Source organism: Gymnoscopelus braueri (assembly GCF_963280865.1).
Source record: "Gymnoscopelus braueri genome assembly, chromosome: 18".
Classification (NCBI taxonomy): Eukaryota; Metazoa; Chordata; class Actinopteri; order Myctophiformes; family Myctophidae; genus Gymnoscopelus; species Gymnoscopelus braueri.
The window spans coordinates 48,710,398-48,731,670 of NC_137618.1; positions in this window are offsets into that span (position 1 = coordinate 48,710,398).

Sequence of the window (21,273 nt, forward strand, 5' to 3'; positions counted from 1 at the left end):
GTGTGTGTGTGTGTGTGTGTGTGTGTGTGTGTGTGTGTGTGTGTGTGTGTGTGTGTGTGTGTGTGTGTGTGTGTGTGTGTGTGTGTGTGTGTGTGTGTGTGTGTGTGTGTGTGTGTGTGTGTGTGTGTGTGTGTGTGTGCCGGCGCACGCACACATGAACCGCGGGGAGATGTGTTGTTCAGACAACAGAGCGCTCCAGAACACAAACACCTACATGTAATTACTTTTAGAGGTTGCACAAATAACAGATGGAAAGGTGACCTTTTCACAATATTTATTTATGCCTGAAATTTAATCTGTCCCTGGCCGGCCTTTTGTTGGGCGAATGATGCTCACAAAATCACAAAGAGATGATGAAATATGCAAGGCAGCAAGTTGGGAACGCTATCGTGACGGATGAGTTTGTTGCGCCAAATTTGGGAACTCTGCGCCAATAAACAATTGAAATCAACAGTGGCATTTTGAATAACATTTGAATACCAAACAGCCAACATTGAAACCATCTCATAAAATAAAAAACAATGTGTTGAAAATAAATTGTTGTTTTAAAGATGCCGATATGGGGGCTTTGTTCTCCTTCTCCTCAGTGGGAGTAGATTACTGCGCTAGCTTAAAGGAGATGGGAGAGAGTTCTCCTCATTGGTCCACATTTAGTGGACCAATCTTATCAAAGAGTTGGAGAGACAGAGAGACCCCTGTTACTCAACAAACACTATATAGCAATGATTACGATCACAATATGGTGCTTTAACCTTTTAACAAAAAACTTGTGCTCGAGTAAAAGTACAGAAGTATTGGCAGCTACATATACTTGAAGTACCAAAAGTAATGCAAAATGTCCAATTTCACAAGTTTTTAAAATGTATTAAAAATATTTTGAAAATAGCCGATCTACAAGCTTTGCAACACATTGTGAGTTTGTAGATCTGCTATCTCCAAATAGCCAAAGTATATAGGGCTGAATATGTGGTTCATGTATGTTTTGTAATAATAATCTAAATCTAACAGACTAACCAGTAAGTTAAGTTTTCAAATAATTGTAGTGGAGTAAAATTACAAAAATTGTCTCTGAGATGAGAGTAGAAGTAAAATGATTAAAAATTGGAAACACTCCAGTAAAGTAAACAGAAAATAAAATAAAACAACAACATTGCACCGAAGTACAGTCTTTGAGTAAATGCACTTTAGTAACTTTCCACCACTGCCATTTTCGGCCCACAACACTGCCGTACAGCGAATGATAAATCAGGCATAACTTGTGCCAGACCCACATTGCAGCCTGTTATTTAGCATCCTCTGTTGTTATCCTGATGGCTCTCCTCTGGCTGGAGGTGGTGACTGGTCATTTTATTGAAATACACCCATAGACTGTAAAAAAGAAATGGACAAAGTGACGCCCATAGACTCTACAGAGCGTAAATGAAGCCTTTCTTTCAGCAATTTCAAATCCGCCATCTTTCTATATCTGGTCCGAATATGCAAATGAGAAACCGGAAATTAATTAATGGTATTGGTTGGGACCAGAGCAGGGGTGGGGAATGAATGCTATTGGTTGTGTAGCTTGTCAATCAAATCATCACAAGGTAGCCACGCCCCTCCTACAGCATAACCTACTTTATCATACATTTTGAAATAAATGGGACCATAATTTACCAAAACGCATATCATGGTGATTGAAAGAAGACTTTAAACTAGCGACTGGAAGCATATTTATATTATATTTATCAGCATCGAGAGCCCTGAAGTCACAATATTTGGAGCGACGTCCACTGCACTTCTGGTTGGTTGGGGAAATGAAAGGTTGACTGCCACTTCCTATGCCAAGGAAATTTCAGCAGCTTGGTCCAGACTTTCTTTTTGAGCAAAACGCAAAGGAAAATAAAAGCCTGGAGATCGAGGCTAGTAAGCAGCCAGCTCACAGGTCACAAGATGACTGCATGGTCGTGGCACATAATGACATGTTATGAAGTTTTGGTGAGCACACACACAGAGACAGACAGAATATATACATTTTCATAAGACACATTACGTGGCTGGAAGATACAGTATGTGAGTCATGGCTGATTCAGAAGTAGGCACGACAGCATATGAACAGGAACAGACACTAGGTAAACTGGGAGTCAGTGGTGGAAAGTAACTATTTACTCAAGTACTGTACTTAAGTACAATTTTGAGGTACTTTTACTTTACTGGAGTATTTCCAATTTTCAATACTTTTACTTCTACTCCACTACATCTCAGAGACAAATATTGTAGCCTACTTTTACTTTTGTATTTTTAATTTTATTATTATAAAACATACAGTAACCACTTCAGCCATATATATAGCAGATCTACAAGCTCACAATGCGTTGCGATGTGACGCATTGTGAGCTTGTAGATCTGCTATTTTCAAAAGATATTTTTTTAAACTTGTGAAATGGGTCATTCTGCATAATGAGTAGGCGTTTACTTTTGGTACCTTAAGTACATTTTGATACCGATACTTTTGTACTTGACTCAAGTCAATTTTGAATTCCGGACTTTCACTTGTAACAGAGTATTTCTACATTGCAGTATTGATACTTCTACTTAAGTAAATAATGTGAGTACTCCCACCACTGCTGGGAGTACTCACATTATTAGTGATATAGATGGATATAGTAAAGTAAAACTACCTCAAAATTGTACATACGTACAGTACTCGAGTACATGTACTTGGTTACTTGGAGAGAGAGAGAGAGAGAGAGCATGAGATAACCATTGAACAACAAAAAAAACAATCACAGTCAGGCTTTGCATGTGAAAGCCAACAAACGGACATTAACATGAATGGCTCTGGCTGCATATCAGTGTGGCGTGTATAACAGCCATGTGCATGCTCACTTTTTCCATAGAGTCTGGGTTGAGTTGCCCAAAAATCTGGAGAAATTCAGGAGCCAAGAAGGACAAGAGTGTTGGCAGTTTCTCAAGTCATTCAACTGTTCCACAATCTAGGAATGCTTGTGTTTCCCAACAAAATGGGTCAGAACACTTTGTGCGTCGCGGATATAAATATAAACATAATTATTATTACAAAAATAAAACATCGGTTAAAACCGATATATTATTTTGATACTGGGATGTGATGACCAATTTATCGTTAACCTTTTAACCTTTGAAAAATCATGGAATATTCTCTGTGACCTCCGCCCTCACGGAGATCGGCTCATTACACGCACGGGGGTCCGCTAGTACATCATAGGGTAGACAACAGCGCCATCCAGTGGAAAACCACCGAAAACAAATACTCGTCCAAGCTCGTCTTTGGCAGGTTGCGCCTTGGCAGAATTCGATGAGTTAGCGCGTCCATGACAGGTAAAGAGTTAAAATTGTTACATAGATCTATATTCTGATAGTGATAATTGCCATAGAGTGTTTGTTCAGTAACAGTGTTAAATAGCTCTATATTATGATAGTAATAATTGTAGAGTGTTTGTTCAGTAACAGGGGTTTCCCCGTCTCCCCAGCTCATTAGTAAACAGAAAATGCATTTTCATAGCAATTTGATCCAATCAGGAGACATAGCTCATGCAGGTTACAGGATAAACAAATTAAATTGGAAGTGAAATGACAAATGAGACAAAACTGAACCTGGAACACTGATAAATGGGTACTCTCTCCTGATTGGATAGAATTGGCAACCTGATTGAAAAGATGGAGAGACATGGAGACCATTATTCAGTAACAAACACTCTATAGCAACCATTACCATCAGAATATAGAGATTGAACTTTTTAACATATTGGTTTAACCCAAAAACATAATTAACTATACCTTTAATTTGGCTTAAAGCATGCCGACTTTCCTCTTCTACCCTGGATTTGAACCCGTTTTCCTGTGCAAGTGCTGACATGTTGTACCATTGAGCTAATAGAGCCTGCCTGCTTGCTCAGCGGATAAATTGAATCTTGACCTTCAGGTCAACATTCGTGTCAGATCCTGTGTCTAGGTGAGACATGACCTTTGACATGATCCAAATGTGTCAATAGAAGAGCAGGGAGACAAAATACAACCACCTCAATTGTATAAGTTATATGTTATCCTATCTGTATTGTAGAGTATATACGTACACAGATTGGACAAAATAACATTTTATTCATTGAAAAAAAGTTACATAGTGCCGCTTTAATGTAAAACAACAACCAAAAAGGGGAGTAGTGTCGAGTTGAGTCGATACAATGGATTTTGTGAGGAAAAGTGCCATCAAAACAGCTGCTATTTGTCACAGAAAACGTCTGGGTTTTACCCGCCGTGTTTTGCCCTCCCGCTGCGCTCGGGGGACAATCCCAACGCTCTGGTCGACTCACCGCCACCCCTCCTACAACCACCCCCCTCCTACACCGCCCCCCACTCCCCCCCAACTGCTCAGAGCTCATTTACAATTCTCACCGGCGGAGGAACTGATGGCTCATCTCCGACAGACAGACAGACAGACAGACAGACAGACAAAGAGCATTCTTTGATATTTTTGCTGGCAGGTAGAAACCTTGCACGTCCAAAATGGTTCATTTTTTATTAATATTTTTGTATAAACTTAACATTGTGAAAATAGAAGATTTACAAGCTTGTGACGTGTCTTCACTACTTTTGTGCGACAATGTAGTGCGAGAAAATATTTGGCATTCATTTACGGGGGAAAAAAAGTTGAACTATAGAGATACGAGGTTTCTGCCTGACGGCAACGATAAAAAACAGGATGCTTCATCTTGATTATGCGTCCATGTCTAACAGCAGGGATCCATTGTTCTCTGAGTAGCAGGGTCTGACTGACTGACAGACAAAAGGGGAAATTACTACTTATTTATCTCATTAAGACCGGGAACGCATCTGTGTGTAATTTTTAGATTTCTTTGGGCTATTCAAAAATAACAGATATACAAGCTCATAGCACAGCAATCTGCTATTTTTGGAAAGAAATCATGAAAATAGTGCAAATCTTTGAATATATATAACAATTTTAACTCAAATCTTTGCTTCTGGGGGTCCCATGGAACAAAGTATTTTGAGATGGGGGTCCGCGGCCAAATACATATCATTTTGGGGGTCCTTGACATGAAAAAAGTTTGAGGACCACTGATATTATAGCAACATTTTTTCAAAAAACTATTAGGATTTAGAAGACATTTGTAGAATCCCCCAGAAGCAAAGATTTGAGTTAAAAATGTTTAAAAAATATATATTGAAATATTTTTCAAAAATGACACGATTTTTCAAAAATAGCAGATCTACAAGCTCATAGCACGGCACTCAGTGCTGCGCTATGAGCTTGTAGATCTGCTATTTTTGAATAGCCAAAGAAATCTAAAATGACACAGATGCGTTCCCGGATTAAATGGATTATTTATCCTCTAGCAGGCTTGATTGTGGCCCAGGAGAGGAGATCAGAGATCAGTGTCGCATGAGGACAGAAGGTTTTTCTTCCACAAGGCCCTCAGATGCTTCCCCTGGCTTTACTTCTACTTTCTAAGGCTCCCCGCAGTTCACTCTTAGACAGTTCTCAATAAGGTCTATAGAGGGAATGGAATTCCCTTGATCCTGTATTAAAGCAGCACTACGTAACTTTCCTCTTCTGCCCCGGATTTGAACCCGGTTTCCTGTGCAAGCGCTGAAACCTTTGAGCTGATAGAGCAGACCCGCTTGCTCGGGGGATACATTGGATTCGTGTCAGATCCTGTGTCTAGGTGAGACATGACCTTTGACACTATCTAAATGTCTCGATAGAAGTGCAGGAAGACAAAATACAACCACCACAATTGTATAAGTTATATTGTATTAACATACTCTACCATACAGATTGGACAAAATTACATAATTAAAAAAGTCACATAGTGAGGCTTTACCCTTAGTCTTCAAAGCAAACTACAAAGAAATGCTCATATCCAAAAGGCAGTATTTTAAGAGGTCTCTTAGGTATATTGATATAGATGTGTATGTATGTATCATGTATCAATAAGGTACAATGTTGCCACTCGGAGTACATAAATGCTCTTTCAGAGGTACGAACAAGAGGTACAGTGTTGCTACAAGGGGTCACAGAAATGCTATTTTAGAGGTACAAAGAATAAGGTACAAAAATGTACCAATTTCAAAGATACAGTTCTGTACTCTACTAGGGTACTGCTGGGGCGACGAAGCCTTTGTACCTTTTAAGGTACATAACTGCCCTTTGATTTCTCTGTGCGTATGTTCACTACCTCAGCCTGATGGCCTGAAAGTCTAATATCTTGAATGGCAAATCACCCCCTTTGTCCATGTCAATGATTGGACCATCCACTGACGTTCACTGAAATGCCAACGATGGTACGCTCTCTGAAACTTTAGAATGTCACTGTACATCGGCCAAACCCATATATGGGTCGGTGTTACATCAGCTCACATGCCAGAGCCATCTACCCCATCCTAATCCCCCTGTCTGTGTGTGATTGGTTGACTGGAGACTAGGGGTGTGGCTCCTCATCAGCTGCATTTCTTCAGCAATCTGGTATCCACAAGTTTCCAGTGTCCCATGAGGCCTTGCGTGAATTATGGGCATCACTTCTTGTTGTCAGTAATGTTTTGCCATTTATTGTGTAGCTCTGCTTGGCTGGCATTAAAGACTTAGATTGTTGACTTATTCCTGCCTCTGTGTTTGAGTCAACTTGACTATTGGGTTCAACTTGACTATTCAGCCTAACAGTCGGGTCTCTAATTTGTACTGAAACACAACTACAAACCATGGATAGATGGAGGAGTTCAAGGAATGTGTAGGCCTACTAACTGGTACAGCAAAAAATAATAAAAAATAAAAAAAATAATAATAATATATATATATATATATATATTTATATAGAAAGCAACATAATTGCACTGAATATTTAAAGACCTCACACTGGCAGGCACAAAGCCTTTTTAGAATGGACAATTTAAAAGTTTTATGAAGCGACAATTCGAGGGCTCCCAGATGTTCGTATGAGGTTCGTCTGTCTCCGTTTCACAACGGGGTACTCGCTCGCTCACTGATGGTGGGGTGCGGGCGGCCTCACAACAACCTGAACAAAACGCCAAACAAGTACCTATATACCGCTGATTAAGACAGCAAACACAGCCCTGGCATTCACAGTCTGACACTGAGGCTGATCACCCGTTTTGAGGAGCCTGTGAATGGAGATGATTAGGTGTAGAGGAAGATGTATTTAAAACCCACACGGATCCCTGGAGAGTATGGCTTGATTACCTTCTGAGAAGATGGGTTTATCGTCCCTCGCCTCTCTTCCGTTTTCCTCTCAAAAGCATCTTCTGCCACGGCGTCAAAACAGGACCGAAAAGAAACTCCCCCCGTGCCTTCACCTCAAGCGCTCCCCGCCTGTTGAGATATGATTGCTGTTATTCGCGATATGATGTCTTTTGTTGTTGTTGTTGTTGCAAACATAAGTCACGGAAAGGAAACATTTTCCTTCCATTTGACGTAGGGGAGTGGTTCTCAACCTGTGGGCCGGGGTCCACTGGTAGCTAGCCTGTGAGAATGTTATCATTTATTTTATTTTTTTCATTTCAAACCTTTATTAATGCTCGAAAGTTACTGAGGTTGCCCTCATTTACAGTGACGGTGTGCGAAAACAAAACAAAACAAAACAATGAATCAACCAGACAGGAAGACATAAAATCAATAACTAATACATTAGCTAGATACTAAAATGTCTAAATTAAATGCTAAGTAGGCTAACAAAAACTATTCCGAACAGATACACAATGGAACATGGATTTTACACTGTGAAAACGATGGCATAGAAACAAACTTTAAAATGTGTTATTATAGGACCTTCCAGGAGTTGGAGATATTAAAAGAAAAAGATGATTAGCCAAACTGCCTAGGGATTTCAACTTTTCAAGTAAAAGTAAGTCATTTTGATCTTCTACAGCTCTAATTTTCCAGGACAACATCTCAGACAGATACAAAGGTTTCCCTATGACGGTTTAAAACATATATATAACCAATTTGTGTTTGTTTGTTTGTACAACTCAAAGGGAAATTGGTACTGTTTCTGTATAGGAATCCGATTTTCTGACGTAGCTTGGAGGCAATATTGTCCAGATGGAATTTAAAACGTAGTCCTTCATCGAGCCATACACCCAGATATTTATATTCGGTGACTCTCTCAATAGAAGACCCATCCAAAAGTAGAGATCTGCAGTTCACCAAAATTTATATTTCTGGCTCTGGCCGACTGGACAGCCCTTCAATTAGCCAATTTTAATATGGGATTGTATTATTAATATTTGTTTTACGTATACGAATATCAACAAAACAACGTCCGCATAATCAATTAGGCCTATTTAACATGGGCACTTTCCTGATGCATCCCTTCCCAATTTACCCGGGCTTGGGATCGGCACTGAGCCCTAATGCACTAACTTGTGCGTTCCCAGTGGCTGCTGGGTAATCAGGTTGCGCCGCCCACTAATCTTTTGTCTTCCCGGACTTACAGCGGGGCGGTGAGAGAGGACATGCAGGTGGCTGGAGGTGACCGGGGAAGATGCAGAGAACAGAACCAGATGGAAACAGATGATCCACTGTGGCGACCCCGATGGGAATTGGCTGAAAGAAGAAGAATCAACGTATAAACATTAGATTTGTATTTATTTATAATCAACTAAATTGAATAGTCTGATGAACCACTTTTACACATTGTTTTGCTTTTTTTCACCTTTTTTCTCCCCAATTTAGTTGTTATGGCAATTGATTCCTCCCCACATACATTTGTGTGTTGTCACTGGTGTTGTATTCTACTGACTCACCTACCAGTGAGGAGCCCCCACCGGGAGGACAAGACCCTTTGTCCTATTCTCCCGAGAGAGTACCCAGTTCCAATTGTGTCCGCTCTTTTCTTTGCGTCATCACTTCCAATTTCACTTGTTGAATCTCTATTCTGACTTCTCATTCCTGATTGGATAAAATTGGTATCCTGACCTGAAAATGCCTTTTCTGTTTAATAAAGCAGCCGTTCCGCTGCTTGGGCGACCTGGCCTGTTTTTTCTCTTTTTTTTCTTTGTAATTTCTGCATGTCGGGCCGGCCTGCTGTCTCCTGGCTTTGAATAGACGCCCAGCAGGAGGCCATCACAGTGAGCGTGCATGTGGGTCTATTTTAGAGAGTTCACTCCCAGGGGAGAGCAGCACCTAGGAATAAACTGCAGCAACACACACCTTCCTGCCTGGCCTTCTTCTCCCAGGGGTGGAGGAAGCTGCTCACATTGTTTACTTAAGTACTGTAATAGGCCTACCACAATGTAGAAACACTCTGTTACAAGTAAAAGTCTGGTATTCAAAACTTTAAAATAGCAGATCTACAAGCTGGTAGATCTGCTATTTTCAAATAGCCTAAGTATAGGGTTGAAGTGGTTAACGTATGTTTTGTAATGATAATCAAAATCTGCAAAGTAACTACAGTAACTAAAAGTTTCAAATGATTGTAGTGGAGTAAACATACAGTATTTGACTCTGAGATGTAGTGGAGTAGAAGTATAAAGTACTGAAAACTTGAAATACTCCAGTAAAGTAAAAAACAAATTCCTCCAAACTGTACTCGGGTACAGTACTTGAGTACGTGTAAGTTACTTTACACCACTGCCTCATCCTCATACACTGAAAGCAGGTGAACACACACAGGCACATTCTCAAACAAATACAAAGATTATAGAATTGCGTTGCACCGGCAGCTGTTCCGTTATGTGAGAGGAGGGCCGTGCCAATGACAAACACACGGCCGTCATGCGTGTTATTTCACACGCCGACAAACAAACAATTAAAAAGATTGTGAAAGTGAAAGAAAAAAAAAAGCTTTGTTAGACCCAGGTCCCATTGTGAAACAACGTGAAAGGAGAACAGACCCCCGCCCCTATGTGTCGCATTGTGACGTAAATGGTGCATATCGTGCTTTACAACGTGCGTTACATTCACCCATTCAGACACCGACGACAGGGGAAACCATAAAACATTTGATTCTGTGAAAATAAATGTGAAAACCGCAAAACAAAGGGTATTTATTAAATGTAGCATATCATATAATTAAATATTATTTTTTTTGTTCTTTGTTTAGATAAATGTGATGTGAAAATATAACACAATATTATCACACAATATTAATAAGGATTCTGAACACACAACCGACCACTCTGAGACACACAAACTCTTCAACTCCTGAAAACAACAACAACAAACAAAGAGAGAGAGAGAGAAGTTATTAGCATCAACCTTGATTGTTGGTTGGGTTGGTCCCTGTTGATTAGAGTGGAATGCAGACTTGACAGGCCTATCAATTAACACCTGTGCTTCCCGCTAGCCTGCTTCCATTCCCTCTCCGTCCCGCTTCTGGAACGTCTAGAGTGAACCAGATGTTAGCCCTCCCTCCCTGATGATTAATATATACTGTCTCACTCCTCCTGACTGATTGACAAGCTGATTCTGACAGCCAATGAGCTGATGCAATAATTACAACAACAACAACAAGAAAGCCAGAGAGATTTGAGTGAAAGTGACTGTTTTGGTTTGGTTTGCCTGGCCTTTATCTCCTTAAAAATATCATTCTGTTAGTGTTATGTTTGTATCTCTTAGATTTTTGTTTTGTTTTGTTTTTATGTTCGTGGAATTCTGTATCTATCAGTTATTGATGAGGCAAGAGGAGTGGGAGACAATATTCAAGGTGGTGGTGGATATGTTTTAGTACATGATATCATGGAGAGAAGTACAATAACACAAGATCGGTGGTATAAGGTCGTTCTGCCAACGAGCACAAGGATCAGACCAAAGCTATACTAGCTGCTTCAAGGGCAAGCTGAACCATAACAAAACAAAAGCTGTAGAGAAACAAAAGTTATCGGGCTCCTACAGGCTTCAAAATATCATACAGTATTATAAGTACTATAAGAGAAGGTTAGATATAAAGGTTCAAAATAAACAACCATAAAATATAATTCTACCACAATTCTTCCTCAATGTTTACCATAATCACGTTTTAATGTGTGCATTACTGTACAGTCAGCATAGATTCAGCCCTGTCTCAAATTTAACACGAAAACACAATTTATATTTTTCTGCCAATTTGCCAGAGTTAGCCTACAACCACAAAACATAAGCCTCAGTCCTTGGATGATTAATATCAATACATGTACCAAGGTCAAAGTTATAGTCTGATGTCGATATCCTGTGTTGTAAAACAGGAATATTGTCCAGTAAGATGTAAAGGGGTGGAAATATCTGTGGGAGGAAGGTATGCAGGGGGGGATGCGGGTGGGTCGCCCGGTGGCAGTTAGAATGTTCCTGGTTCAATCATGATCATGTGGCTTCACGACAAAGTGAGTGTCCTTGAGCAGGACACTGATCCCCTAACTGCTCCCGATTAGCAGGTTGTCGCCTTGCATGGCTGCCTGCACCTCTGCTGTGTGAATGGATGTGGGTGGCTGTGTCTGTGGCTGTGCTGCCAGAAAGACCTAGAGCTCAGGCTTGTTAAATCGGTGTCTTCTGTTAAGTCACTTCTAAAAACGTACTTGTATCGATCATAAGCGATTACCACTCTCTTGGCGCTCAGTCATAGTGCTCCTGCCTTGTTATCAATGTGTTTAATGTCAAGATAATTTTTCTTTCTTTTTTTCATTAAAAGTAGTAAAATAAATAGCAAAAATTCCAGATTTAGTCGTGCCAAATAATTCCTCCCTCTGCTTTCCACTGCTGTTGTAACCTACCGGGCTCACCTGCCAGTGAGGAGCCCCCACCGGGAGACCGTAACGCCTCTATCCTACTCCTCCCGTTCATCATTCCCCGCTGATAGGCTCCACCCCAGCCCGTAGGAGCTGGGGTGAGGACCTATTTTGTAACACATGGGTGAAGTAGTCCTTTAAGCTGTGTAATCATAAACAGTAGGTGGCCAGTGACTTTGACCAGGCAGTTTCACTTTCAAAACCTTTGCATCATGCATGTCACACAAACAGAATGCGATGTGTTTTGGTGATAACAAGTTTGTTCATATAAAGTCCATGTCCACAAATCCACCATTTAACTTCCACAATCCACATTATCAAAACCATTGGTGTTGTGTGCTGGATTCTGTTTGTGTGACATGCATGATGCAAATGTTTTGAAAGTGAAACTGGTCAAAGTCACTGGCCACCTACTGTAGTTTGCCTATCTACGTTATATCCATCTATAGTTTCTTCTTATCACGAAACTGGCCTCCCAGCTTACAGTACCCAATGTAGTCTGTTCCTGTTCCTGTCGTGCCTACTTCTGAATCAGCCATGACTCACATACTGTATCTTCCAGCCACGTAATGTGTCTTATGAAAATGTATATATTCTGTGTGTGTGTGTGTGTGTGTGTGTGTGTGTGTGTGTGTGTGTGTGTGTGTGTGTGTGTGTGTGTGTGTGTGTGTGTGTGTGTGTGTGTGTGTGTGTGTGCTTACTAAAGCTTCACAACCTGTCATCAGGTGCCACGGCCATGCTGTCATCTTGTGACCTGTGAGCTGGCTGCTGGCTTAAAGACGGGCAGGTTGCTTACAGGTGTAACTCAATCAAATGACCAGTCACCACCTCCAGCCATCAGGACAACAACAGAGGATGCTAAATAACAGGCTGCAACGTGGGTCTGTCTTGGCACAAGTTATGCCTGATTTATCATGCGCTTAACGGCAGTGTTGTGGGCCGAAAATAGATCGGCTGTGTCAAGATGAGCTATTTTCGATTCACGATACCATTGTAAATTATTAGGCATAACAGTGTCCTAGCCTGCTAACTCCATATGTATTGTAGGAGGCACATCGTTGATATTCATTGGCTGCCACAGGGGCCGCAATACGCATAGGGGGATTGACAATGACTAAATTAAGGAAAAAATTAAAAATAACACTTCAGAATAAAAAAACACGACCTTGACCTGCCATTGCAACGCCAACTCCGGCTGCCTTTCCCTTCTAAAAGTAAATGTTCAGGTGCACAGCCCTGCTTTTTTTTTTCCATTAGCCGACAGCTCCTGTCCACTGTGTCAAGCTCCGTGGCCAAAAGACCCGACCTTTCCCGGGCGTGTCATGACTCATGCCCTCTGCAAGACAAATAACCCACTGCCCCCCATGCACCACGCTGACCCAGACTGGTCACTCTGCCAACCTGTCATGCTGTCAGTCTAGACAACTAGGCCTAGAATTATGCACCGTCGCACAACAGTGTTGTGGACTGAAAATTTGTATGGTGTGTGTCTGTCTGTCTGTCTGTCTGTCTGTCTGTCTGTCTGTCTGTCTATATATATATATATATATATATATATATATATATATCTTTCGTACAAAGAACAAACAGACAAAAGAAAATCGTTCACATGAGCCATTGTCATATTGAAGCATTAATGTAGTTACATAATATTGCAGTACACCACTACCCAGTGCCTTGGTGTCCAGATAGCTCAGACGATAGAGTTCTCGCCTTTGAACCACAAGGTCATGGGTTCGATCCCGGGCACCGCCAACTGAGCGTATGAGTAGCATGGCTTGGGGTGCGGCATGCCGTGCGGTAAGTACTGGGAGCTCATGGTAGGTGCTGTTGTAAGTACTGGGAGCTGATGGCAGGTGTTGTTGTAAGTACTGGGAGCTGATAGTAGGTGTTGTTGTAAGTACTGGGAGCTGATAGTAGGTGCTGCTGTAAGAACTGGGAGCTGACGGTAGTTGTTGTTGTAAGTACTGGGAGCTGACGGTAGGTGTTGTTGTAAGTACTGGGAGCTGATAGTAGGTGTTGTTGCAAGTACTGGGAGCTGGTGGTAGGTGTTGTTGTAAGTACTGGGAGCTGATAGTAGGTGTTGTTGTAAGTATTGGGAGCTGATGGTAGGTGTTGTTGTAAGTACTGGGAGCTGATGGTATGTGTTGTTGTAAGTACTGGGAGCTCATGGTAGGTGCTGTTGTAAGTACTGGGAGCTGATGGCAGGTGTTGTTGTAAGTAATGGGAGCTGATAGTAGGTGTTGTTGTAAGTACTGGGAGCTGATAGTAGGTGTTGTTGTAAGAACTGGGAGCTGATGGTAGTTGTTGTTGTAAGTACTGGGAGCTGAGGGTAGTTGTTGTTGTAAGTACTGGGAGCTGATAGTAGGTGTTGTTGTAAGTACTGGGAGCTGGTGGTAGGTGTTGTTGTAAGTACTGGGAGCTGATAGTAGGTGTTGTTGTAAGTACTGGGAGCTGGTGGTAGGTGTTGTTGTAAGTACTGGGAGCTGGTGGTAAGTGTTGTTGTAAGTACTGGGAGCTGATGGTAGGTGTCGTTGTAAGTACTGGAAGCTGATAGGTGCTGCTGTAAGTACTGGGAGCTGATGGTAAGTGTTGTTGTAAGTACTGGGAGCTGGTGGTAAGTGTTAAAGTAAGTACTGGGAGCTGATGGTAAGGGTTGTTGTAAGTAATGGGAGCTGATGGTATGTGTTGTTGTAAGTACTGGGAGCTGGTGGTAAGTGTTATTGTAAGTATTGGGAGCTGATGGTATGTGTTGTTGTAAGTACTGGGAGCTGGTGGTAAGTGTTAAAGTAAGTACTGGGAGCTGATGGTAAGTGTTGTTGTAAGTACTGGGAGCTGGTGGTAGGTGTTATTGTAAGTACTGGGAGCTGATGGTAAGTGTTAAAGTAAGTAATGGGAGCTGGTGGTAGGTGTTATTGTAAGTACTGGGAGCTGATGGTAAGTGTTAAAGTAAGTACTGGGAGCTGATGGTAAGTGTTGTTCTAAGTACTGGGAGCTGGTGGTAGGTGTTATTGTAAGTACTGGAAGCTGATGGTAAGTGTTAAAGTAAGTACTGGGAGCTGATGGTAAGTGTTGTTCTAAGTACTGGGAGCTGGTGGTAGGTGTTATTGTAAGTACTGGGAGCTGATGGTAAGTGTTAAAGTAAGTAATGGGAGCTGGTGGTAGGTGTTATTGTAAGTACTGGGAGCTGATGGTAAGTGTTAAAGTAAGTACTGGGAGCTGATGGTAAGTGTTGTTCTAAGTACTGGGAGCTGGTGGTAGGTGTTATTATAAGTACTGGAAGCTGATGGTAGGTGTTATTGTAAGTACTGGGAGCTGATGGTATGTGTTGTTGTAAGTACTGGGAGCTGATGGTATGTGTTGTTGTAAGTACTGGGAGCTGATTGTAAGTGTTATTGTAAGTACTGCGAGCTGATGGTAAGTGTTGTTGTAAGTACTGGGAGCTGGTGGTAGGTGTTATTGTAAGTACTGGGAGCTGATGGTAGGTGTTGTTGTTAGTACTGGGAGCTGATGGTATGGTGTTGCGCTCCATCTCCCAGAGGTCTTAAAGCGGTGATAGACTCTTGCGCTCTGGCTCATACCGACAATAAGCCTCTTGGACCTACTTACTTATATTACACCACTGGTTCTCAACATCAGGTCCAGGGACCACCAGGGGTCCATAACTCAGAGTGTAGAAATGGATCCAAATGGATCCATTTGTACACTCTCAGAGTTTCAGAGGGGGGGGGGGGGGGGGGGGTCCATTACACTTAAGATTCGGATCACTCTGTTACCATGCCAACCCATTACTCGGAGGCTCCCTAGGCCTGTGTGGTATAATGTGTGCACATGTCTGTGCATGTGTGTGTGTGTGTGTGTGTGTGTGTGTGTGTGTGTGTGTGTGTGTGTGTGTGTGTGTGTGTGTGTGTGTGCTAGCACAAATATGCATTTGTATGCAGACGGGAGTGTATACAGTATACAAGGGTGAACCCTGGAGAGTGTGTGTGTGTGTGTGTGTGTGTGTGTGTGTGTGTGTGTGTGTGTGTGTGTGTGTGTGTGTGTGTGTGTGTGTGTGTGTGTGTGTGTGTGTGTGTGCGCTGTGCGTGTGTGCGTATGTGTGTGTGCGTGTGTGTGTGCGCGTGCATATACCACTCAAATGAACACCTCCAGCTGAGCAGGCATCTGTCTGCATCCGAGACCCCCGGTAATAACCGGCGAAGCCCCCCCTCCTGCTGGGTCAAATGAACCCAGAGCCACTCACGCATGCATCTCGTCTGGCCAGCCAGTGTTTACTGGGCGGCTTAGCACCGGAGCAACGACCCGCTGGGGAGGGTCCCGCCAAGGTCTAATTAGGTGAAGGGTGGTCTATCCAAACCCAAACCCTTAATGTCTCGGCCCCCGGGCCAAAGTTTGATCCACTGCAGACCACAGCTAGAGCCTGACCTGGGACACCCCGCAGGTAATTACAATCATTCACCTGAAAGACTGCGGAGCTGCAGAGAATATTAAACACTCTGAGCACTATATATACACTTCCTTGTAAATACGTTGAATAGCGAAAATAGCAGATCTACAAGCTCACAACTTGGACAAGCACAATTAGACAATTGGAAATACCTGCTGATAATTTAACCCTGACCCTGCTGTCATGAGCCACTCTCCCCATTTCTACCCACAGCAGAAATGTCAAGCCTATATTAAAATTGCCTAGAGGGTGAGTTGACCGCGGACCGCGGTTGTCACAAACATAACGTCCAGACTTATTTTTCTATATATATATATATAGAAAAAATATATATATACTTTTCAGGATTCCAATTAAAAATAGCAAAAACAAATTCAGGATTCCATTTCAAAACGCGTCGCACTGTGACACGTTTTGAGCTTGTAGATCTGCTACTTTTACTTTTGTGTGACATAGAATGGTGAATTACGGCATTAATTTACGAAAAAAGTTAAAATAATATAGTGGCCCTCTCCATCAAAGTTGCATCACCCCTGCTTCAGAACCATGGACAGCAGCTACAGTAACTTCAGAACCATGGACAGCAGCTACAGTAACAGTTAATTCATAACCATGGACAGCACCTGCAGTGATACTTACTTCAGAACCATGGACCAGCAGCTACAGTAACAGTTAATTCAGAACCATGGACAGCACCTGCAGTGATACTTACTTCAGAACCATGGACAGCAGCTACAGTTACTTCAGAACCATGGACAGCAGCTACAGTTACTTCAGAACCATGGACAGCGTTTGCAGTGACAATTACTTCAGAACCATGGACAGCAGCCACAAGCGCGCCATTGCTCCAATCCGCACCGAACTTGGCAAAAACACTATTCAGGTGTCTGCCATGACAATGGTCACACCAGGGGCCATGCAAAGACATAAATACAAATACATTATTAGACACAATACATGTCTATACACCAAATCTATAATGAATCATAGCGGCATTTAGCTGGTGCTCCTATACCCAGAGTGACATTTGACACCGTTACATTCCAGTTGAACTCCTAGTATTTAGACCAGGGGTCTTCAACGTTTTCAGGCCAAGGACCACCTAGCTGAGAGAGAGATGAAGCAGGGACCCCCTCTATCTTGTATAAAATTGTGTTTCAGATTAAACATATTTTTTGTTTGCTTGGTCGGCTCTTTACTCCCTCTACACCTGTACCACTTTGCCCAAAATAGCCCATCTCGCAACGCCTCGCAGAGCGAGGCGTTGCGAGCTTGTAGATCTGCTATTTTTGGCTAAAGTTCTCCTCAGAAAAGGGATGCTAGGGTTCAAGTGGTTAATGTAAAAAAAAAAACACAAAGATTTGGCAGCCCCCCTGTAGTAACTCTAAAAAAAAACCTAGGGGTCCCGGACCCCCTGTTGAAGACCACTGATTTAGACTATAGTTGACTTCAGTGTGCAGTGGCCATGGTGCGCTGTAAGACAAGTCCAGGGGTGCGTGTGGATTTTGTGACAACCACACATTATTATTGCAATATACTGTATACAACTACACAAAAATATACTATTTTTACCATATCAGTATGTTATATACACTCATTTCTCAATACAAAGGCACATTCTATACCCTACAAAATACCCTGTATATGTTGTATACCCTTGTATCCCTAAAAAACCTTATACATTGTTTATTTAACAACTTAAAACAGTGAAAGAATAGCCCACAACACGTTGTGAGCTTGTATATCTGCTATTTTCACTACTTTTGTGTGACACTCTTGTTTGCCGAAGTAAGGCATCAATAAAAACAAAACATAACACAACATTTGAAGTAGCGAGATACAAGGTTTCTGCCCGTCAGTGACGAAATGTGTCTGTCAATTGCCAGCATTAATACAAAAATAAATAAAAAGAAAACCTTATTAGACACAATACATCAAAACAACACCGAATCTAAAACGAATCATGGAGGCATTTAGCCTGGCGCTCTCATATACCCAGAGTGACATATGACACCATTACATTGCAGTTGAACCCTCATAGTGTGAAGTACCGTAGGGTCGGATTAATTTGCTCCGAAGGACATTTTCCAATCATCTTAAGAAATAAGCGGGCCGCACTGCCCGCACTGTTCCCCTTCTGTGTTATATACTGTAGCTCCACATCTCTGCACAGTTCTGTTGACACTGATGGCGTCCCGTGCCAGTGTTGCCATGTCAGCTTATTATAAGCGACTTTGGGCTACTTTTTTGATAGTTGCTTATTTTGGGCTTACCGTCTAATGTTGTTTAAACCAGTGGTTCTCAAACATTTTCATGTCAAGGACCCCCCAAATGAATATCTGTTTGGCCATGGCCCCCCGTCTGAAAGTATGTTGTGCCAGGGAACCCTCACTCATCTTTTTTGGAAGATTTTTTGAAAATAGCTGATCTACAAGCTCACAACGTGCTGCATTGCACCGCATCGTGAGCTTGTAGATCGTCTACTTTCAAATAGTCGATGTATATAGGGGTTAAAGTGGTTCAACTGATTTTGATGCTACAGTATATGGGGACCGGCTGTGTGTGTGATCATGCGACCTAGTCGCTTCTTTTCAGCTCGTTTATAATTCATTTAAAAAAGACAGATTCTGCTAACAGCAGATTCTGTCAGCACCACTGCCTTAAACATGTAGTGTTGTTGTTAGTAGGAATAAACACAGAAGCACCCGGCAGGAAGTGGACTAAGAAAGGGGAGGGGAGAAACCCAAGTTCCTGTTTTAAACAAAAAAAGGAGGTGGTGCCCCCCAGAGACAAAAACAGAGGAGAAATAAAACAATGGGTTCCCAGATAGACCCTTGTCTGCTTGTTTATCTCACAAAATCTGGCAACGCTGGTCCCGTGGTGGAACCCAAGGCCCTTTGTGTTGTGGAGGCAGTGCGTCTATCCGTATAAAGGGCTGGATGACGGATTAGAGGTAAAAGGAGGTAGAGGGGGCCGGGCTGCCGTGCCTTGGCGGCGTTGGAGATGTATGTCTCGGCGGGGCCCAGCGGGGCCGGGCGCTGGGGAGGGGGAACGGCAGAACGGGGGGCTTTATCTGGACAGTAATTGCTCCATCAATTACACGCGCTAAACGCTTTCCGAGCCACCGGCTGATACGGCCCCGCTATTAACCTCGCCGCGCCTGACCAAGGTGAACGCTAAATCTCCCGCTTACATGACAAAACGTGCCATCGTGCTGTGGCCTGGTTCTTTGTACACATGTACCAGCCCCCTGTCTGTATATACGTACACATGCACGCACACGGGCAAAAAACGTGCATGGAACGAGCACACGGGTATAGGGCTGTTACGATCACACATTTAAGTTGACGATTAATTAATTTGTCACAAAATAATTGCGATTAACGATTTACTTGTGTGTTTGGCATCGAACATTGGAACGTGTGAAAACAAACTTAATTTCTGTTTTCCTTTTAGGCTTCGTAATAAAAAATTGCACAGGGCTGATGTGACAAATAACTTAAATATACAAATAAATTATTATTTTATACTTAAACATTAAAAAAAAATCTGAAATAGCAGATCTACAAGCATACAACACGTCACAAAAGCAAAATATATGAAAATTTTTCAACATGGAAACGATTCTGACAATTATAAAAAATAATAGCGATTATCTGAAATAATTGCGATTAGGCGATTATGTAATAATTGTGACAGGCCCACACGGGTAGAGACGTGAACACTGGCAGAAAGTAATTAAGTACATTTACTCAAGTACAATTTTTAGGTACTTTTTCTTTACTTCAGTATTTCGGATTCTTTAGTTACTAGTTACTTTGTAGATTTAACAAACATACATTAACCACCTTTTTTTTTACTTTGGCTATTAAACAATTGCTGATCTATGAGCTCACAACACATTGTGATGTGTTGTGAAGTTTGACACATTTAAAAGAAAAAGAAAAAAAGATCTGTGTACTTCTTCAACTGCTGCACATGGAGGCCTAAACGCAAGGCACGTGAAACGTGAAATAAAGGAGGCCAAGTTATTTCCCACCCAACACCCTTCATCAAAACTACAGCAGAGCAGTAAAAACGCTGCCCCGACTCTTTTCCCAGCCTTTCCATTATTGACCCAAAGTGCCGCCTGGTAAATGGCCCCTATACTTTGGAATCAAATGGACTTCCTCATTGTACACGGGGGCCATTGACAGTCATTGTGTTTGAAGTGCTTATTCGCCGGGAGGAGATTTGGTTTGGACTGCATCACAAAGTAGTTTGTAGATGTGGTAATGTGGTGCGGGGGGCGCTGGAAGGCAGCCCTGTGTTAATACGACCTCTCTCGCCCTCTCTCTCTCTCTGTGTATCTCTCTCTCGCTCTCTCTCTGTGTTCCTGCGTCACTGACTCTCTGACTAGCAAATCAATACCATCTGCTGCCAAGGGAACGTCGATATATGTCACAATGCCCTCTCTCTCTCTCTCTCTCTCATTCCTTATCTGTGTGTGTGTGTGTGTGTGTGTGTGTGTGTGTGTGTGTGTGTGTGTGTGTGTGTGTGTGTGTGTGTGTGTGTGTGTGTGTGTGTGTGTGTGTGTGTGTGTGTGTGTGTGCTTGTATTACTATGTGTGAGGGCCAAATGTACCCACACGTATAATAGAATTTGAGAAGTAGACCCTGTGAGGACAATTTTCCTGGTCGCCAAAAGAGAAATGGTTGTTTTATAGTAAAAATAGATGTTTGGAGGGCGCTCGGGTGGTACAGTGGTACAGTATCTGCCCACCACCTCAGAGGTTGCAGGTTTGAATCCAGTGCATCCGGCTTTGTCAAGCGTCTATACGAACACAATTGCCCCGTGTTTGGGGGAAGGAAGCCGGGCGGGGCCGCACAGCAGGGAGTGTTGGGCGGGAGGAGTAGGACAAAGGCTCTACGTGCTCCCGGTGGGGGCTCCTCACTGGCGTGTGAGTCAATAGGATACAACAGCAGTGACAACGGACACACGTGAGTGGGGAGGAATTCATTGGTATAACAACTACATTGGGGACAAAAAGGGGTTAAACGCAAAAAATAAATAGATGTTTAGGAAAAGATTCAGGT